The following is a 14,340-nucleotide window of genomic DNA, read 5'->3' as shown; positions in this document are numbered from 1 at the left end:
CGTCTCCTCCATGCTGATTGGTCGGATACAGCAAACCCCACCCCTTTATCTGAACACGCACTGATCTAGATGGAAAACGTCTGGGTTCACTTAGCGGGCCGATAACCAGCTTCGTGACACCGATTATCCGGATGGCAGATGTCTGGGTAAGTGAATCCAGGTAATGAAAAGAGATCCCAGGCATGTTAATCCAGCTCCGTGATTCAGGCTCCTGGGACAGTAACATGGCAAAGGTTGTAGCACTTTGAATTTCTCTGGTCAGAAACAAGTTAGAAGGCAGATATTCATTGTGCACATTCCTACATCCAATCAGAGAGGCAGTAACTGAGATAAATGTTAACTGTTCAGAGCAGTTCTCTCTTGTGTAGTTCTTGTTCATCGTTATAAAAAAAAAAGAACAAGGGTAAAGTTAGATAAATAAATTTCTTTACGGTAAACTTATGTATTAGGCCTATATAAACTAGATTACTTGTTAAAATTAATGATCATCAGTTGCTTGGTAAAAGTCAGTGAAAACGTGTTCACTCCCAGCATTGCAAATGAAAGAGGAAGACAAACATAGGAGATCTATTATCTTTGCTGGAGAGAGCTTCAGATGAAAGACGACAGGGCAAATTAATCAGGGTGAGTGGACAAATCGTGGCAGTAGACACAACAGCATTCATGATAAATAATCTTTTTCATTTTGAGTATTTCATTGATTAATTATGATTATTTTAGACATGTTTCAAAGGTCCTGGGCATGTGTTACAGCCATCCCTGTACGCTGGGGCGGTTCTAACAGTGGACTGTTTTAAAATCTATTTTTCATCCTGTACTTTTTTCTTTAAATAAGTGAAATAGATTGTTTCAGTCGTGAACTTGTTGATGTTTATAATATAGTGAATAGACTTACAGGTGTAAATGTTTTTTGATTTATTGGAAAAAAATCACAAAAAGTGTTGCAGCTGTTCCTGGTCTCTTACTTTGATGAGCATGGCCAGCCTGCAGTTATTTTCCTGCCTGCAACACTTAACACTTACAAGTGCATAATCCTCCCCATTCTTGACCAAATAACATAATCCCATGGAGGGATTCAAATATTCATTAACTCACTTATAAATGCAGTTAAGTTTTAGTCCATGTCAATAGCCATTGTCTTTGGCTGAGGTTTTACGGTTAAGGAAGGCTAGTTTATGTTTGCACATGTTACTAAATTATGATCTTTCTATGTCTTGAGGCCACAAATCCAGGTACCTATTCTTTATTCTACCATCTACAACCTTCAAAACACACTGTAAATAACGATTTTGCCTCCAGCTCCCATTTATCCAGCAAGTCCAAAACCTAAGCAGCAAAAGAAGAGATTTGTTATGACATTTTCAAAAGACCCACATGTTTATTTCAGACACAGCTCGTAACAGTGTTTCCTTATTTGTGACTGGATTATTTAAAAAAAAAAAAAAAAAAAGGATCACTTGCAAAAGACAACCTCTGGTGTGAAAATCAAATGACAACTAACAGTTGCACTCACATAAGTAATTGATACAAAAATAGTTCATTCACCTTCTACCACTTATTTGTTTCTGGGTCATGTCGGGTGTCAATCACAGCTCACTCTGGGTGAGGGCAGGGTCAACCTGGACAGGTCACCAGTCCATCACAGGGCCAACACACAGAGACAGACGGAGACCAACAACCACTACCAACAATTTAAAGTCACCAGTTAACCCAAACATGATGTCTTGGGGTGGTGGGAGGAAACCAGACGGAAACCCACAGAGGCACAAGGAGAAGAGGCAAACTCTGCAGAGAAAGGCCACAGGCCGGGAACTGAACCCACAACCTTCTTATTGTGGGGGCGTCAGCACTAACCACTATGCCGCCATATTGCCCTACAAAAACAATTGACGGCTTTAATGGCTTAGTGTAATGGCTGGTTTGTCATATGTATGGCAAAAATATTGGTGACAAATCAACATTTTGAATAGAAGCAAATACAAAAGAATATTCAAAAGTTGTTTCAGATAACTGCATTTAAATTATTAAATTAAATTATGGCAACTGTCCCGTGGTTGAGAGGTTAGCACATACGCCATGCATAAAAAGCAACCCCCTCGAAAAAAAAAAAGAAATCATTATAAGAATTATTCTTTCTGACTTGATATAATTTTGGTGTAATTTGTAAGTGTTGGAAAACCAGAGAATCCAGGTTTTCAATGAAAACATCCATGAATTACCATGAGATCAGCTTCTTAATTAAACAGCTGATGTAGATAAGATTTACATCTGCATCTTAAGGGAACTACGGACACAGACCACTTCATGCTTTGGAATTTTTTTGCTGTTGCAAAACATTGCTGTACCAAAATTATTCAAAATTTGAATGTTGAGGCTGTCTATTGTTGGTGATGAAGCACACATTTGAATTATGATACCTATTTAAAGTAAAAAGTCAACCAGTGCAGTAAAGACACAGACTGCTTTTTGAAGTCCAAAAGGATCTATTAAGACAATAACAAACTGGAAAAGAGGCTATTCAGGGAAATAAATTGGTGGTTTAGGCAGGCATGGCTCAACCCATTCCTGGCATGTCATAAAAATCAGACATCTTCATGAGACACTTGAAACTATCCTTGAATCGCTGACAGAATGAGGACCCGGTATAAATAATTAGGACAGTTTTCAGAATGTTTGTCGCAAGGAGTGGGGAAAGTCTGGCATATGAGGCTACAGATTAGTAGACATAAAGATGATTCCACTTGAAATAATGGACTGAACTGGAGCAGACAGTGACAGCGCTTCACACGAAAAAACCATGGAACATAGAAGAAATTCAGCTTCTCCACAGCTGTGTGTCACTCTGGATCTTTGAGTGGCACTGACACATTATCTTGGTGTCAGAACAGAAATCCTTCCTCCCCCTTTCCCTCCCTCTAAAACTAGAACAGGTCCCTCGGGGACATAAGAGAGATGGTTTCAAATTGATAATCACCAGTATTCATTATCGTAGTTCCTGGATTTACTCTTGAGTTCATTTCCTAATTACTTGATTATGTATCGAAAATTATTCATTAATGGTTTCCACTTGCAACAGTTTGTAGAAGTCATTAATTACTTTGAGTCTCTCTTGATAAGTAATGATTGGTTCCCTCTCTGATATACCCCCCACAGCTGATCCCTTGTCACATGTAGACGCATTGTTGTACATCATGATGAACCATTTTTTATTAGAATGATGCAAAGAATGAATTGGGTTGGGTGAAAATGCACTGCATCAAATTCCCCCCTGTTGCTTCATATGTGGCACATTTCTGCAAAATATAATATTTATATATTTGTCCATTTCTTTCACATTTGAAGACATTTTTTTGGAAAAATCAAACAAAATTTCAATCTTATCAAAAGGGTATAATGCCACTCACACTATCAATCACAAAACCATCCAAAAGATGTGTTCTTAAGTAGATTTGTGTTGAGGCAAATTCTTTTAGCAACTGTATTTAATATTTCCACAATAACCTCCACTGCTCAATGTCCAGTTTCATAGCTTAAGACCATGAGTAGCTAATATTACCATTATATAAGTTACAAAGCTCATCATTTCCAGTGAAATATAATATAATGCAATATAATTCAGTGTTCTATAAAAGCAATAATCACACGTTCATTTCTGGATTATGGTTTAATTGTCCACCCTTAAATTCTACCGTGCCATCCAATTACAAAATTCTAGCTTCCATTCCTGAAATGGATTTAGCTTCTAAAAATGTCCCACAGCCTGATGATCAGTGTGGATGGAATCAGAATGGTGAAACACAAAAGATCTGGCTCAATCAGATCAAGTGTGAGGGTTCCCATCAGGTAATTGTCTGTGATTGCAATTCACAGTTCAGTTCACACTGAAACTTGATGCGGACGATTACATGCAATTTGAAATCTTTTAAATGAACTGTCAATCCTTCAGATATGTAGTCGTGCACGAAATGTGCAATGCAGCTCCAGTGATGATTCATTAGTTTTAAGTTTAATGTCTATGTTGTCAATGTTAAAATATCTGTCATTGTAACCCAAATGGCAGCCAAGCCCACATTTCTGTAAAAATATACAGTAAGAATGGGTAAAAAAAAATAATACAGGAAATAGTCTCTAGCAGCTGTATGAGTTACACCACTGAGAAACTGCATATTTATGCTTTCTGTGGAAAAAAAGGCCATACTGCAGGGATGGTATCAAATATATCAATAATCCATAGGCTTTTTTTCTTATATTTTCAAATCTATGTAGCGTCTCTTTTATCTTCTTCTTCTAAGCTAAAAAAAAAAAAAAGCCACAATGCCATTAGAATCATCCTAGATTGATATTGAACTGCCTCACTTCCTCTTTAAGTGCATTCCAAAGTATGGCAGGCTTCCCGAGGGAAAACACAGATGGACTGTTTACCATTCCTGTGTCATTTCACATTTCCCACATTTCACATATTTAGTTTTGAATCCTCTCAGTCGGACATCTCTTCCCCCTTTTTCTTTCTTCATTATTTAAAAATGATTCACCTCAGACATATGGCATGTGACATTTTAGGGCAGTGACTAAGAGACACATCCAGGCTTTGCACGAAATGGTGACAGTTTCTTTAAAAGCTTTTGTTTAGCTGGGAAATGTGACGATGTATGAGGACATTTTGCAATATTTTTAGCTCTGATGATCAAAATAAATCACTACTGTTCCGGGTAGCAATAACATAAGAACAAATGGTTTAGTCCTTTCATGTGTGTTTTGTATTAGATTGAAATACAAATTAAAAGAAAGTGCACCTACTGACTTGTGTGTTTGTGAAGCTGTGATATAAGCAGTTATTACGGTATCAACATGTTTACAGATCTAGAGAATTGAAGCGAGAGAGCTGGAGGATGGTTGTCTTTGCTGACCCCCCCCAAATGAATTGGTATGGTTTAAGGGTTACAGCTATGATTATGGTTTGGATTATGTAAGAATAGCATAGACTTAAGTGATCCATTTCCTCTGAGGGGTGATTACAATTTCATCAGAAGTGTAATAATACCAGTGCGCGTATGTACGCGTGCATTGGCCTAACTAACATTTCCGTGTGTCGGCATGTCTGTCTGATCTGTGGGCTTTGTGTCTCTCTGGGCATGGGGAGCGCCTTTTGTGTACTTACAGTGTGGTCCCATTTTTGGCTTGGTGCTGCTTTTATGGAGCTAAGCAGTTTGAGGGAAACAGAGACAGACAGTTTGAAAGAAAGAGAGTCAGGGGTGGTTGTGGGGAGGAGAGCGGGTCCTCGTGCATCTTGAGCAGATTTAAACAGGCACAGAACAAAAGGCCTGTGGAAGACGAAGTATGATTTGGCATCGTGCAACTCACGGATTTTCTGTGAAAGATTCATGCATCCGTTTTTTTTTTTTGTTTTTTTTTTTTGCTGTTCTTGTAAGTTGGCTCTCCTACTCCTGTAGAAGTCAAGGGAGATCACTGTAAAAGTCATTTTGACTCATTTGTAATTCAGAGCACTTTAGAGACCCAGGACTGTACAGCCAATGCCTGGACTTATCAGAAATTACACTCTGTAAGATGCTATCTTCCCTGAAAATAAGAGTACTTTACACACATTATTTCTGCATCATTTGGTCAAGCTTCTCAACGTGCTCACATACCGATGTGCTGAGTAAACGTGTCCTGACAGTGGACAAGTTACTTGTTTGGACAGCGTCGTGCCTCGGACTACAATATCAAAAAATAATTTATTCTGCATATATCATCTCATTCTGTCAAGTCTTTTTATGCTCCCATATACTCCTTTACCATGTGTAAACTTAAGCTCAGTAGCTCGAAGCGATGCTTTAACTTACCAGTATTCAATCAAAGGTGTTGGTATTGACAAATTAAAGATGACCTTCTACGTGTAAATAAAGTACCCTCAATGGTTTACTTAACAACCCTGTGAAGCCTGTGCCCAGAAATATATATTGATTAATAGTAAACTTAAACAAAATGTGTTTTTTGTTTTTTGTTTTTTTTTTCATATGTATTCATGAAGAGCCAAATTCAGGTCAGCAACCTAGTCTGTCGTTTTGTATTCAGTCAGGTAAGACGCTGGCTTGTATGGCCACACACTGTAACACACACTGATAAAGCTACAGCAAAGCCCCACGTCAGCCTGCTGCAGAACAGGTGAAGGGGACGAGGCTACTTTAGACACAATTATCACAAAAACCCAAAGCACATGAACAAATGAATATGAAGGCATTTATAGAAAATTTGGAATAAGGAAGATGTTTTGCATGTAAACATAAGATTTATATGCTATTTAAAAACATCTTAATCTAACAATCAGCAACTGTGAAACCGCCTGTTTGTGGAAAGTGTTTCTTCTATCTTGCTCTTGGGTAAATGTTTGTGAAGCTTAATACAAAAAAGGTTTTTCTATCTTTATGTATGGCAGGTAGAACGTTACATGTAGCAGGAAAGAGATTCTCCTTTTGCCCATTGGCAGTCATTGACATGCAGGGCTGCGCTTCAGTGAGAGAAATGTTGTTTTCTACGGGCTCTCTGTGCACCTGAGTCACTCGTCGAGCAGTGCCTTTATCAGAGCAGAGCAGCAGGATGGAAGAGCGCATCTTGGGCTGATAGTGGGGCTGCCACTCCTAACTAATCCTGCTCACTGCTGGTGAAATAAAGAAATAAATATCCTAAGACTTGAGAAAGGATGGGGGTGAGAAATTCGGTTATATGGAGAACAGTTCACAGTCTTTCAGTCATATAGAGGAGATCACTGCTGCTGATCTATAGATAGAGTTGAGACTGTAGAGACAGTATATTGGGTTGGAAAGTGTGTGTGTGTGTTGGAAAATGCAGTACATTTAAAAACACCCTATTGATTTTCACAAATCAAGTTTTCTGGTTGGCATTGTAAGTGCATTCAATATGAGAAGGCTTCATGTGTATTAAAAGAAGTACATTCAATTGTAATAGCTTATACATGACCTTCTAGTGTACCTTTTATAGTTCTCACTTCAAAAAATGTTATTGCATTTCACACCCGAGATACACATTAGTGCCTGAAAAAAAGAAGACGAAGAAAGAATGCAGCGAGTTGGCTCATTTTGTTTGAGTAAATCACATTGCTAAGCCTTTTAGAAGGGAAAGGAGACAGATTTTATTGCAGTTTTAGACGACTTCCTGTGTCTGAGATTGTAGTTTTGACTTTCCTATGTGGTCTTTATAAGATATACATGGAAAAAAGATCAGTATGAATTTGTGCCTCAACTATGTTAAAGCCTCGCTTTTTCTTTTCCTGTGCCGGTGAAGTGTTGAAGTGTTAAATTGGCTGAGGCAGTAAAGAGAGAAAAGTCTTAAAAACAACAACAACAACAACAACAATGTATAATGAAAACAAACACGAGCTACAGACATAAAGTAAAAATGAAATTCACTGTCAGTGGATAACAATGGATAACAGTATGTCTTAATGAGCATTAAACCCTCTGAGCCTCTGTGAAGGATGGGAAGTGGGCTATGGCTTCAGTCATGTCGGGCACAAAGAAAACCTGGATTCAAAGTCATTAAAATGGTTCATTGCTCTATTTTCTAATTTACTGCGATTAATAATAGCCTATGAAAACATATACTCTAAGGAGTTCTTCAATTTGCAGGAGTTTACAACAATACTTTCCACAAGGAGACTCCCCCGGTTGCTGACTGAACCTTAGACAAAAGATGAACAGAAATTGCAATTGTCTATATAAAAAAAAAAACAAAAAAACAAAACACCACATCATCGCAGTAAATTCAATAAATCCAAGAAAAAGTACAAAAAGAATCTTTTGTAGTGCACGCTGTGATTTTTCTGCCAAAGGCACACAGATGCGCTATATCAACAGTCAAAGTGGAGTTGCTGGATCTTGGGGAAGTCCTTTTTTTTGTTGTTGTTGTTTTTTTTTTTTGTGTTTTTTTTTTTTATGTAGTGTCTTCTCTCTGCGACGTGTGTTTCTAATACTAAATAGATAATGCAGCTGTCTAGGGGACCTGGAAGTACCCTACCCCCAGTCTCTGCACATTGTGCTGAATATGGGTGATGTTCTGCCCGGAGGCAAACTGTGGCAATAAAAAGCCTTTCAGGCAGACAGGTTGTCAGCGCGCTCAGTTACTGATGGTGCAATTGCCACTCGTTCTGGATCCTTGAAGACTCTCTGACAATGATGGGTGCATCTACAGCCGGTCCAGAAAAGACCTGGCACTAAACGTTTGGTTAAAACTGCAAGAACCATACTCCCAGCATATGGCACTCTATCAAACCTTGTGTATGAAAGAGGTTTCTTGAGGCTGCTCAGGATTGAACCCAGCTCTATTCACTCTATAATAACACATTCCTTTACTTGTTCACATTGTATTTTCATGTTTTCATGAAATTGCAGCACCGTGTTCAGGCAGCTCAGGCTACTATTAGAGGTTTTGGACGGAGCGACATCCATCAGCATAAGGTGACATAAAGCAAAAGGCACACACAATCAGCACCTGGAAAAGTCGCACAGCTCTGACATTGATCAAAACGTTGCCGTAGATCATCATTCCATCTGACGAAAGATGCTTTATTTCCATCACTATTGTATTCCAGTTTGAAGGCCATTCAACAGGCTGATGGCAATGAAATCCGTATCTGTGTGACTGTCATGACATCAACAGCAAAAGCAGAGTCTCAGAATCTTTGCATACCTTTTTGAAAATTGTGTGAGAATTTTAGTTTTTTTTTTTTTTCCTCCTTCAGAGGTGCTCACTCTAAGTGAATATCAACCATCACTGGTCAAACTAGGCAAAAGAAAAAGCCTTGGGAGTGACAGCTCATCATTCTTTCCATGCAGATTGAAATAGAAGTCCTGCATCTTTCTGGGGACTTCAGAAAAGCTCAGTGAAAGACATGGTACATGCACCCATTCCCCTTGCTATCCACTTCCTTTGAAAGGATGACAGCTACATCACAGTGAGTCAAAATGTTGAAGCCAATACTTGGCAGTCCATGAGCATTTTTTATTTATTTATTTATTTTTAACTGAGCAGCAGAAATCAGGGATCCTACAGACATCACTGAATTCACTTTATTTCCCTTGCTGCCAGTGCTCCCTCTGTTGTTATCCTCTGAAGGCTCAGTCTGACCCCCAAACACACCACACGCACTTTGTTGTTATTTTCAATAGAAAATATCCATTCAGGGATTACTTGATGCTTCTCAGTGTTTATTCTCTACTCCGCCTACATGATTTTCACTAAATGCAAGACAAATTGACCATTTTTTTCAAAACTGGCACTTCACCAGAAGAATTTGTCAGAATCATAACCCATGTTAAAGCATTTGAAAGTTAATGCAGCGTGTGTGCATGACCATTGTGATTAGTTTGGGGCATATTTTAGGAGGAGCAGCGGCACTTTCTGTCCCCATGGTTGTTAACCACTCAATCAAGATTCAGGATTCAGTCAGGGAACGATAACAGAAAGAAAAAAGAAAAAAAAGAGGGGGGGGGGGTTGAGGAAAGACACAAAGGAGGGATTTGAAATGGGAGAAGTACAAAAGCGGTAGTCTTAGATGCCCGGTTAGCATATGAGATGCAGCGACATCCTTCTATGCTGTGTTCTGCATTACTGATCTCCTCCTGCAGACTCACCCACTAAGCTGTTGGTCAAGTCCACCATCTTGCCACACTTCTCACCAGCTCCCCACACAGCTTTTATCCCATGTGCTTTCTAAATGTCAGTCCAGTCAGACCTCAGCCAAAACTAAACCCTCTACGCACGCACACACATACACACTTGAATTATTATTATTATTGCACTCCAATATAACCACCACTGAGAGCAATGTATTAGTCATAAGTCTTTTGACACTCTATTAAAGAAAACAAAAACAAAAAAACATGATCTCCTTGTCTGTTGTGTGTTTTGTAACCCCAATGAGAAGCCGCCCTGCCGTTTATAATCAGACAGAAAGCTTTACAGGACACTCACAAGGGTAAGGCCAGGGTTCTCAGAGGTGAGCACTGCTTCAGTGTTAGCCATTTATCACCACAACAGTGGGGAAGGAGGATGCATGCTGTGAATGCAGAGTGGCATTATGGGATGCTGGTCTCATGATGTTGCCAGTGATAAACACTATGCTTGAGGCCAAGTGTGTCTTCCGCCATTATTTAGAGGACTTTGATTTGAAATTTCTTCGCTGCAGGCTGCTCAGGATTACTTAGCAAATGGGATTTTTTCATGTGAGTGTTTAAGTGTGTGTATGTTTTGTTTAGTTTTTTATGGTAAAAGTAAACAATATTATGAATCTTCATTTACTATCACAGAACAATTTAAGCAAAAATAGAGTTTTAAATGAAATGAGTAAAGAATTATAGTTGAGGCAAATGCTATATTAGCTAAGTAATGTATTTTTGAAATACACCCACGACTAATTATATTACTTTCAAACATTGCAACTGGTATTCAGTGCTATTATTTCAATGCTTTTTTCTTATCCCTTATTTGTTACTTTGAATTGCTGCCAGGTGAGCAATGGATGTTTTTCACTTCTCTTACCTACCTTACCCCAGGAACACTACTCGGTCGCACAAATGAAGAAAAATACCTTGTCAACCATTGATGTCAGCCTTTAAAGAATAGCCCTTTCATTGCAAATCTTTCAAAAAATACACTTCTGCCTTGGAACCTCTCCGCAGAGTCTCCGGTGCACCAGTTGGAATTGTGTTATTTGAGAATTATTTAGTGTTTGTAGTGACAAAAATAAATGCATGATAACATGGAACGATCACAAACACATGGGGGGTAAATAACAAGGGACTAACTGTTCACATGTGCATCACAGCAAAATAGCTGGTGTAAAAGCGCATCTGGTGCCACGCTCTGAAGATGGAGAGGATGCTGCAGTGAATGAGAGCTATTAAGGCGAATGTGTCTTCGCGAGAGAAAATAATCCACATTCTGTTGTCTGATCGTGTCCAAGCAATCTCCAAACATGGCACAATAAGTGCTCTGGAGATCAAAAATCATTTTAAGGCCTAATATATACACAAATTGTGCTCAGAGCAGATGCAGTATATATAAATTGAATTTCTATCATATCAATATACAGCTGCTGGCTTTTGGAGCCTCATCAAGATGAGTGGCCTGAATTGCTGAAAAGATCAATTAGTGAAACCTCTTTGAGCTAAAACAACAGCAAACACTGTGAGTTGAAGCTGATTGCAGACCTTTCAGTTTCGTTCTTCAGCTCCTTGTCACTTGTATCAAAAGGACGCATTTGGCTGGCTGGTAAACACCCCATTTCAAAGTACCATTGCTGTTTTGAGTGGTAGAGCAAAGCAGAAACAATATATCCTTCAAAATCTGACAAAGTTTTTTTGTTAAACCAAAAAAGAAAAAAAAGAAAAAAGGGGGCAGTTTCATGATCATCCCTTACAAAATGACATGCTTTTATCCCTGCCACATCCTCCCTTGGTATGTCACTGAAGCTATCCCAGCTTTCTTTTGCCCTCCTTTTTTGCTTTTGGCACCAAAAGACAGGAGACATGAAACATTTCCCCAGTTTTTTTTATTTTTTTTACTTTTTTATTTTTTTTTTGTTTTCTCTTTGACAAGCCTTGTGAAGACAAGTCGGAGGCAGGGGGTGTGCCATTTTTCTCCAACCGCCAACCAACTAAATTTAACAGCTTCTCTGCACTGGAGTGATCGCCTTTCTCTCAAAGCCCCAAAGAGCAGCAGCATCTTCTTTGAGGTTCGTGACATAATTGAGGGGGCACATTTGGTGCGCATAGGCAACAGAACTGCATAATCACGTTACATTTTGCACTCAGCATTTCCTTGTTTTCCCCATTTATGATATATATGAATGATAAGCTATCACTGGAGTGAAATTTCATTAGAATTTATTACAAGAGATTTTGATAACATCAAGCTTCTGCGTTCTAACCACTTAAAACCTCCTGCTCACAATTTCTGATAATGGGCTTGTTTCAGGCACAAAAGCCTGAACTTGACATCTATCTTCTGATGTCAGTGGTTCTTGGCAGGTTGATGCACTGCCAAGAGTTGCCCCTCTCTCTGGTTTATTAGCTCATAGAAGGAAGTTAACGCAGTTTCAGCAAAGCTGCTACTTAAATGCAGACATTATGATAGACTGGCCCTTTTACACCGGGCTGGTCTTCTACCAACAACTGTTATCAGGGCTACGAAACCTTTTGAATGGGCACAATAAACACAGATGATATCAGGAGGTCAGATTACCCTTAAAGAAGTATGGGTTCGTAATGAAATACAAATTTTTCCGCCCAAAAAAAAATCAAATGAAATGTCACAAAAAGTGAATTATGAAAAACTTGGATGTAAATGTGAAACATGTCCACTGAAATAATCAAAAGGGGCAAAAAATTGGGTTTCATGGGACCAAACATTTATAAACTCAGCTTACCCAAGAAGTGGAAGAAAGACGGCTCTGAAAAGGCTGCCAGCGTGGCACGGGGGAAAGCAAAGAATCTGTTTTGTAATCGATGGAGGATTTTTTCTTTACATATTCAGTATGCATAAACACATCAGAGCACACCTTGCTTGGGGCAGGCGATAGGGACTGCAGAGAGAGTATGTAGTGGCATACTATTACCATGAATAATTAAAAGACTGGTGTGAGCATTCTGGTAGCTCTTTGATTGACTCTGAAAGCCCCAGGAAGAAATTGGCAGATGAGAGTGAACTGTGAAATGGCCAGCTCTTTGCTCTCAGCTCTCTGCCGAAGATTCGCTCAGCTAAAGTCTTGAATCAGCAGTGTGCTAGGAGGCCTTTTTTGTATCTGCCTACCCTAAAGTGAGATCCAAATTCTGTTCATCAAAAAAGGAAAAAGGGAAAGAACCAAAAAAGCAAAAGACCATAAATTGGCATATGTGCACAGTGATGTGAGGTGACGTGCTTGGGTTTCTAGGTTTTGTTTGCTTTTTTGTGTCACTCGTGTGGTAATTTAAAGGTTGGCAAACTGTTGAAGAAGATGCTATTTTCTTACACAGAGCCGGAACAGTAATTTCTTACTTTCTTGTCATATTCATGGCATACAGTCACGTAACAGAATTACAGAAGAACAAAAATGGCTGACATATGTCATTGCCTGCGAGAGTGGCCCACGGGGGGTCATCAACAAATTTGCTGAGTGCTGAGGAAGGAGAGGTCAACAGGGACTGGAGCTTGGCAGCAGCCCCTCACCTTCCCAGAGTGTCCGGATGTTGGCGACATCCCATTACTCATACATATCATTTTGCCAAGCCAGCACCAATGTCCTTAGATATGTGACATGAAGGCCATTCAGCTAAATTAAACCTGCAGGTGCCTCATGTTGTTCTGTTACACAATCACAATCACTAACATGCCTTCGAGCAGACGGTTGGTGTGTTGTATTGAGGTATTGGTTTTTATCACTTTAAGTGTAATGTGCAACAAGTTTCATACAGCCCGGGCTGGTGTTTTGCTTTAATTTACTGGAAATTCTCTCTGAATGTTTGTGTGATTGCATTTCTTCATTTATTTTTTCATTTGCACTTTAGTCTCTGTCATAAGTATCTATTTAAATCTGCTCACAGTCATGTCTGCTCCTTCAGATTTTTTACGCCTGTGTTTTAGTTTTGCCTTCAGCATGAGAAAAGGGCTGAGTGTTTCACTTGCTGAACATTCACTGTCAGCACGTTGCCATGGTTAGTGCTCAGGACAAAAACTCTCTGCTGTATACATTTTGTATACATGAAGGATGAAATGAAGGATAACAGACTCGGACAAAAGGGCATTTTGTCACCTGAATACAGAATGGATGGCTATTGTGAAATGAAAATATGTGACTTAGACCACAAAGACATATGATGAATATGTCTGTTACACACAATAGGTTAGAGGCAAACATGCCTCTAACCTATTGTAGGCATTTTTTTCCAAACACGCTGCTGTCTGTTCCCTCAAACTTTGGTTATTTTGGTCTTGTTATATGTTCTGATTCTGCTGCTGTTTTCCACTCCGCTCCCCCACAACCTGCTAGGTTATTGTCTTTCAAATATTGAATTAAGCATGGCTTAACATAATTGCCATAATGCTAAAAACATCTCATTTTAACAACTCTGAAGAATAATCAACAAATGCTATGCACAGTAAGCTTAAGTGACAGTTACCACCAAATATAACACAGATTTTCCCAAACATGTCATCCAACACAAAGGTCTATTCACTGACAGTCCCCACTAATGAAATGTCAGACGGCTGCCTACGTACCTGGCTGCCTGACCGGAATTCGCTGTTTGATGCCCCTTTTTGTTAGCAAAATAGCTGGTTGCTACG

The 14,340-nt window shown here is 39.2% G+C and overlaps 1 protein-coding gene across 1 annotated transcript in view; it reads left to right on the top strand.

Annotated features, from left to right (window-relative positions):
- Positions 1–14,340, top strand: part of pcdh9 (protocadherin 9) — a 184,200-nt gene that overhangs the window by 82,846 nt on the left and 87,014 nt on the right. The gene's annotated exons all lie outside the window — the stretch shown is intronic.

The sequence above is a fragment of the Echeneis naucrates genome, chromosome 3 (assembly GCF_900963305.1).
Source record: "Echeneis naucrates chromosome 3, fEcheNa1.1, whole genome shotgun sequence".
NCBI classification, from domain to species: Eukaryota; Metazoa; Chordata; class Actinopteri; order Carangiformes; family Echeneidae; genus Echeneis; species Echeneis naucrates.
This window is presented reverse-complemented; position numbering and strand designations above follow the sequence as displayed.